The sequence below is a fragment of the Lissotriton vulgaris genome, chromosome 11, assembly GCF_964263255.1.
Source record: "Lissotriton vulgaris chromosome 11, aLisVul1.2, whole genome shotgun sequence".
Taxonomy (NCBI): domain Eukaryota; kingdom Metazoa; phylum Chordata; class Amphibia; order Caudata; family Salamandridae; genus Lissotriton; species Lissotriton vulgaris.
In genome coordinates this window covers 1,037,583,512-1,037,597,089 of record NC_141699.1, presented here as the reverse complement: position 1 = coordinate 1,037,597,089, position 13,578 = coordinate 1,037,583,512, and positions in this window count along the sequence as shown.

Genomic DNA, 13,578 nt, shown 5'->3' with positions numbered 1-13,578 from the left:
AGATTCCTTAAATTGCGATTGCATTTAAGGAATCCCAAATTGAGATTCCTTAAATGCAATGCATCAAAGTAAAAAAATTAGTGATTTCGCTAATAGGAGTAGCAAATTACCATGAAGTTGAACTTCATGGTAATTTGCAAAAACTTTGAAAAATGCACTTTTGTGCATTTTTCATAGTTTCATAGTTTCATGTTGCGCACACACATGCCCTTAGGGCATGTGTGTGTGCAACATATGTGCACAGATCAATTTCAGGGGTGCAACACCCTTGTACCTTTGAAATTGTATGAGCAATTTGCGAGTACCTACTGGTACTTGCAAATTGCTCATGCAATCGCCAATTCATTCCTATGGGCCTGGAGGCCCATAGGAATGAATGGGACAGCATTCCTTAATTGAGACTCGCAATTTGCGAGTAGCAATTAAGGAATGTGTAGGAATCGCTATTTTTATAGCGATTCCTACATGTTATAGGCTTTTGCGATTCCTAAATAGCGATTTCTTAAAAATCGCTGTTTAGGAATCGCAATTCGTTCTGTTGATGCATGTGGCTGTTAGTGCATTAAGGTCTTGCCTTTTGTGTTTGCATGTGTTGCCAATGCTTTTTCAATGTATAGCTGTTGTGTCAGCTGTGCAGAGATATTTTGCTTTCTCTGAAGGTTTTGCAAACTGAGAAGTATTCTGCTGCCTTTTTGTGCCACCCTGTAACGCTCCCTAGCAGAATGGATGTCTTGAAGCTTTGTAAAGTCAGTGACCTTGTGAGCGAATCTTTGTGACTGTTTCCACTGTGGTGCAACCTTAACTAAGTGGCTTTGGCACAGACCGGAGTTGTATGTCCAGTTACACAAAGATTGTGCTAGGATCAGTACAGGTGTGAACTCTGACACTCTGACTGTTCTCACTTACGCTTAGTAGGGGGCAGCATTTTGAAACCGTGGATCCAACTTTCAGTGGAGACGACCGGCCTCTTTTTAAAGAGGAGTAAAGAACACCTATGCAGAAGATGGGTGTATTAACTTAATGCACATGACCACAGGGAAGTCACAAGGGTGGTCCCTCTCTCCCCGTGCCCTCTTCCTTGGAGATACCTTTGGGGGCACGTTGATTGTGCACCACCTCTTAGAGAGGCATCCGTATCTGTAATACAGCGGATGCAGCGTTTTGAGACAACCCTCTTACCATTCATCCTCTTATGGACCTTTCTTTCTGACTGAGAGGTGAGGGGGAGTTAACATTACATCAATCAATTTCAATTAACTGTGCAACCCATTTGGCTACACAATATGGACCAGGAATCAGTGATTATGGTTAAGGACACTCATTACAAATTAGCAATCAAGTTAAGGTACACAAATCTCTGCAGCATGCTATAAAGATACAGAATAACAACTGGGAAACCCAAACCTCTAAAGACGTTTCCGATTCCCCATCAGCGGCCTGAGAGGAGAAGGTGGAGGAACTGCAACGGACATAACACAGGTGGGGGTTACATGCAATTATCATCATGTGCCATCCGGGGCTGTTTGAGAGTCTGGTACACACTCGGGAGATGGCGTTTTGTCTTGAGTGGAGGAAACCCCTGTTGCGCCGCAGTACAGTGGAACCCAGTGCTTTCCTTGGCAGCGGTCGCCGCTGACCACCCTGTGAGCTCCTGAGACCTGGTGGCATCTGGACGGACCTGGGAGAAACAGCGCGACCATCAGTGTGCACCCATTGCTCTCTTCTGAGGAACACACCCGACTGCGCTAAAACGTGGGCCGACTGCTTGGTCCTAAGATGGCGGCACAATAAAGACATCGGTAACACTGACTTTGCCTTTGTGCGCCATCAATGCTGCGGCAGTCCTGGAGAAATGTGTCATGGGAGTGCTTTTGTGTGTGGGTCTGTGCGTGTATAAGGGGGTGTGTGCAGATGCACGTATATGTGTGTGCGCCTGTGCGTGTATGAAAGACTATGTTCACATTTGTGTGTGCTTGTGCATGTCTGTGCATGTGATGGTGTGGACATGCAAGGGTGTTTTAGTATTAGAGCATATGATTCTATGTGTGCTTGTGTTTGTGTGCGCAGATGTTTCTGCATGTGTGCTTATGTCTATGCGTCTGATGGTGTGTGCATGGATTTGAGTGTTTTTGTATTAGACCATAGTATTGTATGTGTGCGTGTGGATGTTTCTGTATGTGCGCCCTCTGTTTGCGCATGAGAGAGTGTGATCACATTTGTTGTGTGCTTGCGCATATCTGTGCGTGTGATGGTGTGTGTGTGTATGTATTTGTGTGTACGTCCTTGGGTATTTTTGTACTAGAGCATGTGATTGTATGTGCACTTGTGTTTTTGATAGTTTCTGTATTGTGTGCTTGTGTGATTGTGCGTGTCTCGGTGTATGAGAGTGAGCGCATTTGTGTGTGCTTGTGCATGTCTGTGCATGTGATGGTGTTTGCGTGTGCATGTATTTGGGTGTTTTTGTATTAGTGCTTGGGATTTTTTGTGTGCTTGTGTTCTTGGATGTTTCTGGCTATGTGCATGTCTGTGTGCATCAGTGTGCATATAAGAGTGTGTGCTCACATTGGTGTGTGCTTGTGCATGTCTGTGCATGTGATGGTGTGTGCACGCTGGATTTGTTATTTTCTGGCGGCCGCTGTCCTGGATATTGACTTTAACTGCCTGATGCCTGACCTTAGGGTGGCCACCAGAGTACCAGTGTACCGTACAGTCCCCTGCCTGACCCCAAGATGGTTTGCCATAGTGGACCCCTACACGTTGTTTTACTTCCCTGGGACAACAATTGGACATTGACCAGGCCTTGAACCTATCCCCTAACCTGCCTACATCAGGGCTTGGAACCTGCGGAACTTACCCCAGACTGTGGAGACCTAGTGATTTGGCTGATGCCCGGTAGAGATACCATATAGCTAAAGAGGAGATGGGTTGTGGACTCCTCCTCCCTGCCGTCACCTATGCATCCAGACCTTGGGCAAATTTTCCCCTCGTCTCTACGTCCTATCTTCCTCCTGCCTCTTTACCCTATCCCCTTACCCTTCCTTGCTCCACTCACCTTGTCCCCTATGTTATTTAAATGTTTTTCTTAATACTTATGTAACTTTTAACTGATGTAAATTGCAACACTATTGTCACTCATGTAAAGCGCTCTGATTCCATCTGGTCTAGCCAGCGCTATATAATAACTCATTAATTAATTTTGTTCCCATTTAGTACTCTTTCTCTTTTTTCTCTTCCTCCCTAGCTCCTAGCTCCTATCCACTCTCCCCTGAATCTCTTACCTTGCCTGCTAGTCTGCCTAGCCCCCTGTCCTTTGTGCCCTTTGACTAAGCACTCCTTCTCCCCTTGTTGGGGAAAGATCCAATATTTATACTCTGGAGTCTCAGCGTACCTCTGAGAGAGTCCACTGCGCCAAGGGAGCCACTCACAGCTGAGGTATGGTATGGCACCCCTTGCCAAAGCACTCCCTATCCCTTTTTTGGGGAAGGATCCAGTATGTAGGCCTTGGAGTCTCAGAGACCCCTCTGAGAGAGCCCACTGCGTAAAGGGAGCCTCCTGCAACTGAAATAGGGAAGTGATACCACTTCCCCTGGGATCACAGCTTACTGGACTTTGGACGTTGCTTTGACTCGTCTACCGGTTTGTGTCCCAGTCACCCTTCCCCTCCTCTTTCCTTGCGGTGTCCTTCACCCTCCCCTCCTCTTTCCCGCCTTTATTACCTGTCTACTTCCCCAGCTCCTTCCCCCCTCCCCTGAATCTTTCCCCTTGCCTGCTTTTCCCCTTACATATTTGTGCTTATTGTTTTATCTCGACCTTACAAGTAACTATGTTGCCATGCTCTAAAAACTGTGTAACCTTTGTGACGATGTAACCTGTAACTATGATCTGATGCTCATGTAAAGCGCTCTGATACCTCCGGGTCTAGCCAGCGCTATATAAAACCTTTAAAATAAAAATAAATAAAATAAAGAAGTTCAGTCACAGCAATACAAAAGATCAGCAATAAATCTGGTGCTCACAGAAGAGTTTCCAGTCATCTCTTCTATACATGAGTAAATCTAGAATTGTCAAAGTTAAAGTTCAAACTAAGAGGCCTATTAGGATGGCGGGCGGACCTGAGTCCACCCGCCACCCTCGTGGTGTTGGTATCGACTGCCCAGTGGCGTAACAAAACTTGAGGGGGCCCCCCTGCAAAGTACATGGAGGGGGCCCCCATTCTCTGTGCCAGTCAAGAGCTCTCAAGCCAGCGACCCGCCATACTGCCCATGAAACACATAAAAACGTGCCTCTATCTGTCTTTAGTTGACCCTCTCTGAAAACCAGGACATGTGCTAAAATTGTTGAAATCTAATGGGACAGCTGGTGAAAAACCTGGACTGTCCTGGTGAATCCAGGACACCTGGTCATCCTAGGCCCGCCAGAGGTTGGTGGCTTGTGCTTTTCTCTAGTAGTCAGTGCTAGCTGCGAGGCAGGGGCTCCTAGTGAGGCACTGCAGCAGAGGCAGGAGCCAATTAAAAGTACCCAGAGAAAGGGTGCTGCCATGGACTATAATTTAGAAGTCGCCAGGGATCGCACCTGCGACACCTTGCGACCCATGGCACTCATCTTGCGACCCATGGCACTCCCCTTGCAGCCCATGGCAGGTAGATCAAAATGAAGAGAAGAGGCAAAGTGGATGCCGATGAGAACTGTTTACTTACAGAAACTTCCTGTGTCAGCCGCTTTCTGTTTTGTGCGATAAATATATTTATCCTGGCAATGTACGCTCTGTAAAAAAACTTTCCTCGGTTGTCTTGATTGCAAAGATTAATACAATATACAATCCTTAAAATGTAAAGCCGTATTTCTCTATTCCAGCCAGATAGATAGATTCCAAATGACAATGCTTTGTAAAAGGAAGAGATGGCCCTGAATAGGGTGCCCCTGTTGACATGGCCTGTTTGTAAACTTACTATACATTAATACCAGCCTAAGGGCCTGATGAAGAGGAGATTGAATATCTGATAGATATTGAGAACAGAGCCGAACTTTGCAATTATAAAAAGTTTTTAAAAATAAATTAGGTGACACCCGACCAAGTCAGCAATGGCGGTTTGACAAACTCCAGACAGTCCTGACCTTCGAGCGAATAGCATGTTGCATTTTTGGAGATGTTATTCATTTCCCTAAACAGAGTCGGTACAATCTAGTGCAGTTACAAAATTAATTAGGAATATAATCAAAACGGCACAATATATCAGAGCTAGTGAAGAAATACATCAAACACCCTTCTTTGTATTGTGAGAGCCTAAATAACTAAAAAGGACTAAAAGGACTGTGTGCTTGCGTTTTACAAAAAAATGACTAAATCTATATACATAATAATAATAATAATAATACAGAATTTTGTATAGCGCGAGCAGCTACCTCACGAGGAGGTGTCCCGGCGTTTATGTGTTTTGTGCTCTGTAAAAAAGAGAGAATGCATATACTTTCAGAGAAACGTGATCCGCTTGACTCAACTAGAGCTAGGGTGTAATTTGGATCTCACGTCCGTTGTCCATGACGATCCCTTTTACGGACGCCTTTTGTCCGTAGGTTTGGGCATTGGGGAACATCACTGTTCCCCTGCCAGAAGCCTCACCTCCCTGATGGGGCCGCCACGCACTCCTCAGAGCGCACTGAGCGCAAGGAAAGCCCCATCTATCCATTGTCATTCTGTATGGGGCTGATTGCCATATACAAAATGACAATGGGACAGTCTGTACTCAATGCATGTGGTGAGCCTCCTGCAGCCTCGGTCTAAGGCAGGGCATTCAGTGAGGTGGAAGAAATGCACAAAAACGCACATGCTACTGCACGAGAATCAGGTTCACAAAAAGAAGGTGGTGAAACAAGTTTAAAAAAAAAGATTATGGGACTTTCACTGTCTCATCATTTTAAAACGGACACATTTTCAGTGTTATATTCAACAAAGCCATGGTTGCTGCTTTTTTATTTTATGCAACTGACAACCATTGACAAAGCCAATAGTTCTGGCTTGTAGGTGTAACTCTGCTTGTTGTGTTATATATCTGGATGCAATGAAAGAAGCAGCAAATTACCAGTCGGGCGGCACACTAGTTGGTTTAAGCCATGCCCTTAGTTACATCGAACACCCCGTTTGGAGAGAACCCCCAGTTTTTCATCCCACTTAAAGCCCTGAAAAAAACACCCTGTCACAGTGGTACTATGCTTCATGCATGACTTCCACTTTTTTGGATTGCCTATGTACAGGGGTATAGTGAGCCCTCCCCCGTCCCACCCCTTGCTTTAGGAACTACAGCAGGGGTGAAGCACTTGATGGGCCCCTTCTGTCTGCAACTCTGCAGACAAAGCTCAGCTCATAATTAATGTGAAAAAGTGAGTAAGTGAAGGGATGGGTGGATGGCTGGATCGATTAGTGAAAGGGTGAATGGATGAATAAAAGGGTGAATTAATGGATAATGAGAGAAAAGATGGACGGATAAGGGAGTGGATGGATGGATGAGAGAAGGTAAATACATGGATGTGTGGGTAGAAGAGTAGATGGACGGGTAAATGGATGGATGAGTGGATGGATGAGTGAAAGGGTGGATGATAGGCGAGTGAATTGGTGGAGGGAGGAGTGAACTGATGGGAGGATTGATGGATTAATAAGTGAAAGGATGGATGGATGAGTGACAGGGTGGATTTAAGGCTGGATGAGTGAGTGCAAGGGAGGGTAAATGGACAAAAGGGTGGATAGATAAGTGAAGGAGTAAAAGTGTAGGTGGATGAGAGAAAGGATGGATGGATGACTGGCAAAGTGAAAGGGTGGATGGATGAGTGAAAGGATGTATGAGTGATAGGGTCAATGGATGGATTAATGTGTGGATGACTAGATGAATGGGTGGATGGAAGGATGGATGACTAAGTGAAAGGGGATGGAGAGAGAAAGGGAGGATGGGTGGGTGACAAAGGGTGAATGGGTGGAAGGATGAGTGACTGGGTGGATGAATGAGTAAGTGAAAGTATGGCTGGATGGGTGAAAGGTTCAATGGCTAGATAGATGAGTGAATGGATAGGGTGAAAGGATGAATGGAGGGATGAACGACAGAAAGGGTGGATGGAGGGATAGATGAGTGGAATGATGGATGGATGGAAGGATAGATGATGGATAGGTTTGCAAATGGTTGAATATTGATATGGATGGGCACACAGATGAACGGACAGAATGAATGGTGAAAGATTGAATGATGAATGAAAGAATGATTACACCTTAAAACGCCCATTATCTTAAGTAACATTTCCTATACATTGACTTTCACATTTATTTGAGTAATTGTCTCTACATAATATGTGTGTGATGTAATGCACACACCACCCAGTCCTACTTACTTGGGATGAGTAGCACTATAAAAGAAATTAAATACACATGAGAGAGGGTCTTTGTGGAGAAGAGGGGCACCATTGGAGGGTGGTTGCAAGACCGGACTGGCTGGACTGGGCATCATGCATTCCCTGGGAGGCTGGAAAGGTGGGGAGGGGCGGTTTTGTTACTACAAAAAGACCTGAACATTTGCTCAAAGCTGCGCATACTGAAAAACCATGACGTGCACAATTGTCTCAACCTAATATAAACTTATTTTCACTTGTACTTAAGTGGTTGTCGATTTAATTACTGATATACTTTTGCGCAACCTCCTCTGATGTATCTGTAAACCTACCTTTTGTCCTGAATTTCAACTTCCTGTCCTGAATTTTTGTCCTGAATTTTGACACTCACTGTCCTGAATTTGCACCTATGCCAGTTGGTCACCCTAACTAGAGCCGATTAAGTGGGTTGCGACTTACGACCCCTATAAAAGACTTCACGTACAAGAATCGAGATACAGCAGAAGAATGTGTAGGGACCGGCCTAATACAGAATGATGCAGCCAGTCCCATGTGGAGCCTTCTTTATGCCACTGACAAGGGCTTTATGTGGGATGCAAAAAAGCAGGGGTGGTCTATGTAATTAAGGGTGTGGCTTAAAGAAGTAAAGTACATTTCTGTGATTCTGATAGTGTGCCAACCAATCGGTATTTTGTTTCCTCTCTGATTTTTCTGTAGTTGTATCCAGATATATAACACAACTGACAACCTAAAATCGGCCAGGACTATTGGCTTTATCAATGATTGTTAGCTCTTCAAGATAAATAAGTAACAGCAATTATTTTGCTGTAAATAATTACGATTGATTTTTTCAAATTCTGAAATTGTGGGACCTGTGGAAGCTGTAGTGATCTTCAGAGTGTTTTAATCGCTCAAACACACAACGCACCCACTCATCTATAAACACTGTATTTTATTTTGCCTTATCAGCCTTTAGAAGGCTGTGTATCTGCAGGGCAAACATTACACAAAATGGCAACTGGAATAGTGACAAATTGCTCTGTGCGCTCTTCAGAGAGGGCAACGATTGGATGGCTGTCTTATGAACAACTTTTTCGACCCAGTAACAGGAGGGTCGTAGGATTATTAAACCGCGTGGATGATGAGGAGGAGTGAGCGGCTGGGTGCCCCTGCAACTGGTGCCTGGGCGGCTTTTGTTAACTGGGCATCCTCTGTTTTTCCTCTAGTTACTGATAAGGCCCTGCATAGGGTGCATGGGTGGTACCTCTCCCTCCCGGGAGTGATGGTGGAGCTAAGCCTGGGGCGCACAGTGTATCTCCTGCTCCCTGTAGGCAGGGGACACGCCATAAATTTGAACCACAGGCGGTGGCCTGGGGGTGAGGTCACAGGTAGTGGTTCATGGGTAAGACAAGTGGGTACATGCAGGTAGGTGCACAGATGCTACACACGGGTGCATGCAGGTAGGTGCACGGGTGGGACACGTGGATATGCAAGTAGGTGCATGGCTGGGACACATGGGCACATGCAGGTAGGGTTTCATGGGCTGGACAGGTGGGTATATGAAGATAGGGGTTCATGGATGGGATCACATGTGTGCATGCAGGTTTGTGCAAGGCTGGGGCATGTGTGTGCATGATTTGAATTAGTTGTGCCTCTGGTTTTGCAGGGAGTACCGAAAAGCCAGGGTCAGGAGGGCTTGCTAGGTATTGGAGAGGGAAGGGGCTGTGTATACTTTACACTCAAACTTTTCTCTTTTCTGCCATCTGCTTATCCTCTCATCTCCTGCCAACTCCCTCTCCAGTGCTATGAAGCAGCTCAGCTGGTGCGAATCGCTACACCCACGCTTGCGAAGCAGCAGGGGTTACCTGGGGCTGCTGCAGGACGGCAGAGGCGGTGCTCAGACAGAGGAGCAGGCGGGGGCCACGCAGGGCCCGGGGCAGCAGCAGCGATGGCCCCGCCATGGCTCGGGCCGGGTCCTGCAGGTGGGCCTCCTGGATTCGGTGTGGGCTGGGTCCGCGGCCTGACAGGTTGTGCTTTCACCAGGGGAGAGCTCTGATGTGCGAGGTCCGGGGCTTGCCAGGCTCTGCTGGCACCAGCGGGTGGGTGGGCTCAGGGTGTGCAGGGAGGCAGGGCAACGGGGCAATTTTTGTCATGTGCAGTCTGCAGGAAGCAGAAAATACTTACATGTGCAGTGCTCTCGATTCCAGGAAATGGCCCCCTTACAGAGCCAGTACTGTTCTGCAGAGTCTTGCCCTGATGATTTTGACTAATTTTTATACAAATTCTTTTAAAAACAGTTTACCTTTAATTTATTTTAATGTGGGTGATGTGTGAGAGTCTATTACGGGCATTTTGCAGACAAATGTTGTGTTTAGATTTCATCAAACATCCATAAATATTTTTCTTTTGGATCAAAACTAGATCCATGTATGAGAAATGGGAGGGGGTCTCACGAGATTATTTGCAGTACTATTAGTGAGCTGCTGCTGTGTTACAATATTGAAAACACACAGCAATGTCCGTGAATTTTATAAATAAACACATTTAGAATTTGGATTAGTGATCCTGTGCATTTTCAGTGGCCTGGCCAAAGATGGCATAATAGAGCTGAAACAGGATCAGAAATTAAAAACTGTTCTGAACAGGGGCCCCCAAAATCCGTTTGCCCCAGTGCCCCCAAATTACTTAAGATGTCCCTGATCATTGGGATAACAGGCCTACTTCAGAGATCCCTCTAAATGCACATCCCAGGCCTGCTGTAACTCTGGGACCCCCACCCCCATCCTCTTTCCGGGCTCGTGGCTCAGACTGAAGAGAAGCAATGTAACTTGTTACATTGTTTCTTTTCAGTCCTGGGTCAGAGCAGGGGCTCAGAGCAGGCTCACACTGCAGCTGCTGCTTTAGAGACAGAGGGGCTTGCTTTCCAGCAAGACTCTCTCTCACAGCTCTCACCCGAGAGCTGAGGGGCCCCCTTCACTCATTGTGCGTGAACACGACCGCATGCTCCGTACAAGTCTATGTGAAAGTAATGGTTGGAATATTAAAGATTAGGGACCCTTCAACGTGGTCCCAGAAGAAACCCCTTGGAAGACAGAAGATTGGAGAGCCACCCCACCCATGGACACCAAGGTACCCAAGTTACCTATCCCAGGGAAGCCAGGTGCATAGGGGTAAAGTGGTGTCGGAAACTGCAGTCAAACCCAATAGAGGACTTCAGGAAAGTGCTGCTGCTGGAAGAGGAGAAAGTGTCTGTGGGAATACAAATGTTGATTCTTAAAGAGGAGTACCTGAAAGCAAAGGGTACAGAGTCTATGTCACTCTGGAGTGACCAGGAGACTTGGAAGATGGATGCCCTCCGATGGCGGGTGCTTCTGGATAGATCACGATGACCTTGAATCTGCAGCTGAGGGGCCCAGGTGACACTGAGGACAACCAGGAGCTGCATACCAGCTGTCCCACGAAGGATGTTGAGTACTGAGGGATCGGTAACCGGTGGGAGCACCAACAAGCCTTGGCCACTTCAACTCATGCAGGCAGTCAGTAAGGTGCACAGTTGGGACCAGCAAGGTCCAGGAGACTCACCACAAGCAAGGGAGTCAGGACAGGCCCAGAGCAATCAGAGGAGCCCAAGGAAACAAAGGTCACCCTCAAATGGACCCACATGCCAATGGCACAAGAGTCGTGAGAGGACATCAAGCAGCTCACCAAAAGAGGCAGGCCACAATGAACACGATACAGTGTAGCCAAAGATTCTGGTCACTGGAGGTGCTTGAGGTTGGGGATACTTGGAGCCCAAAGATCTTCTTGCAAAGATGTCAACAAGCCTTTGCAACTGCAAAAGTGATGCTATACACAGGGGTTCGGTTATTGCAACCCCCACATGGACTACCGGGCTCCAACTTGGTCAGAGGGGAGTGCAGGCCTTGGGAGCTGAAGAAAACCACCACCTGAGTTGCAGAATCCATGGAGTCCAGAGGAGCTCGAGATCTGTAGACTGGTCATATTCATTGCGGTGCCTACGACTGCAGGGGACTGACTCCTTCACTCCAAGGGAGATTGCTTCGGTTCTCCTTGATGCTTCACAGGCCTTGGAAGGTTCCTGTATGATGCACAGGCACAGACGATGCAGCAGACTGAAAGGGAGATGAAATCAGGCCCAAACGAAGACCAGAGTACCCAGACGGTAGAAGTGCAGTGGTTTCAATTCTGAATCTTGTCCACAATGAATCTAAGGACCTACATCCAGGTAAGCCCTTGAGTACCCTAGGGAAAGGGTTGGGAAGATTCAGAGGACCCTCCCAGGTGAGGGCTGGACAGAGGGGAGGTTACTCCCATGCCCTTTGTCCAGTTTCACACCAGAGTGGGATCCAACGGCTCCCAGAACTGGTTTGAGCTGAACAAAGCACAAGTACACTAAATGTGCCCTTCATACAGACTTTCAGGCATTGGCAAGAGCACCCACCCAGCCCTATCCACTAACTCCTGTCTGGGAGGTGGTCACACCTCCCTGTGACAGGATGCCTATTGTTCTGCCTTCCCCTGCTCGAGCTTGGTTCAGCAGTAGGAGGGCAGAAAGGTGTCTCTGGTCGGCAGCAACCATTTTCTGCTGTCCGGGACTAGAAGGCTGGTACTGGGAGCATCAGGAGCCCAATGGAGCCCAGTTCTAGTGCTTGGAATCATAACTCCCACACCGTTAAAGGTGTGAGAGTATGATTCCAACATGTTTGATACCAAACATGATAGGATTTGTTGCAGCTGTTTTCAAGATGGTCATCACGCGGTCACGTAATGTTCCTTTATATAGTATATGGCTGCTGCACTGACAACCCGGGAGAATGTACTCCGTAGGCTGCAGGGGTGTCCTGCTCATGCACCCTCTCATTTAGAACCAAGCACCCTGCCTCCAGGATTGTAAAGGGGTGACTTTTAGGTTTTAAGTGCAGTGACCCTTAGATATAGTAGATATAGTAGATGTAGTAGATATAGTAAGCCTATATCTTAGTAAGTGGTGCATCGGCCAACTTACCCAGGTTGAAATGGCAGGTCTGTAATCCCATTTCGAATGGTGTCTCATGGGTGGCATAATACAGGACATGGGAGACCTCTGGAGTACCTATGCCCTGGGTACATGGGTATCATATACTAGGGACTGACAAGGGTACCCCTGTATCCAATCTGGGGTGCACCTAAGTACATAACACAACAGTTTAGGGAGAAAGCAGATAGACTGTGGTCATGAGTAGCAGGATCCCAGTCAGACTAGTCAAAACAGCATCACTTTCAGCAAAACGTGGGGGTAACCATAAGAAGCAGATCCTACTTTCCTACACGTACAATACATCTTTAATATGCAAGTGTACGTATGGCTAAGAACTACATTTTATATGTAATATACATGAAATATTAGTGCACACATTGCATAAATCCATGATCGTTTCTCGAGTAATCACATTCTAAATATGTGAAGACGGTTTATTTAGAAAGTCTCCAAAGATTATCTCATTTGATATGGTTAAGGCACACAGTGTTGTGAATGAATTCTCTAATTCTACAGTGAATGCACTTCTTCAATAATGATGTCAAGTGCAACATTTCAGATTAATGTTGTTAGGCCACACAGGAAATGTGATAAGCGCAAGTCTAGGTTATACATTTGTGACGTGTAAAGGTGGAGTCAAAATTACGCTTTACCACAGCACAAGCTCAAGGAAAATTGATCCCTCATTTGCATGTGGTCACATTCCAATGCAAATAGGGAACACTACGTAGTAATCACACCAGCACAAAATGTGGGTGGGTGCAATCAATATTAAAAAAGAGGCTGCAGAAGTATCCGCACCCATTTATATAACACTAAAACTGCACCACAGGCAAAAGAATCGCATTAAAATGCCAGTTGTTCCCCACCAGGGCATTTATGTAATAAGGCCCTAGATGTTAAAAATTATGTTGGTGGAGTGGTGTGGCTCACTGGTTAGAGGCGGCAGACCCGGAAGCAGAGGACGGCCTGGGACCAGGGTTCAATCCCCGACGCGGCAGGGTCGTTTACCAGGGTCAGCGGACTCGACAATTCTCGCCTCGGTGCCTACTCTAACCAGGGATCACACTCGGCAACTCTGGGCATTAGCTTGCCTCATCTCCACAATGGCCCCCCACAAATGCCGGGGATGCCTGGTTTCACCTTGGAGATACCCAGGAGGGAACATC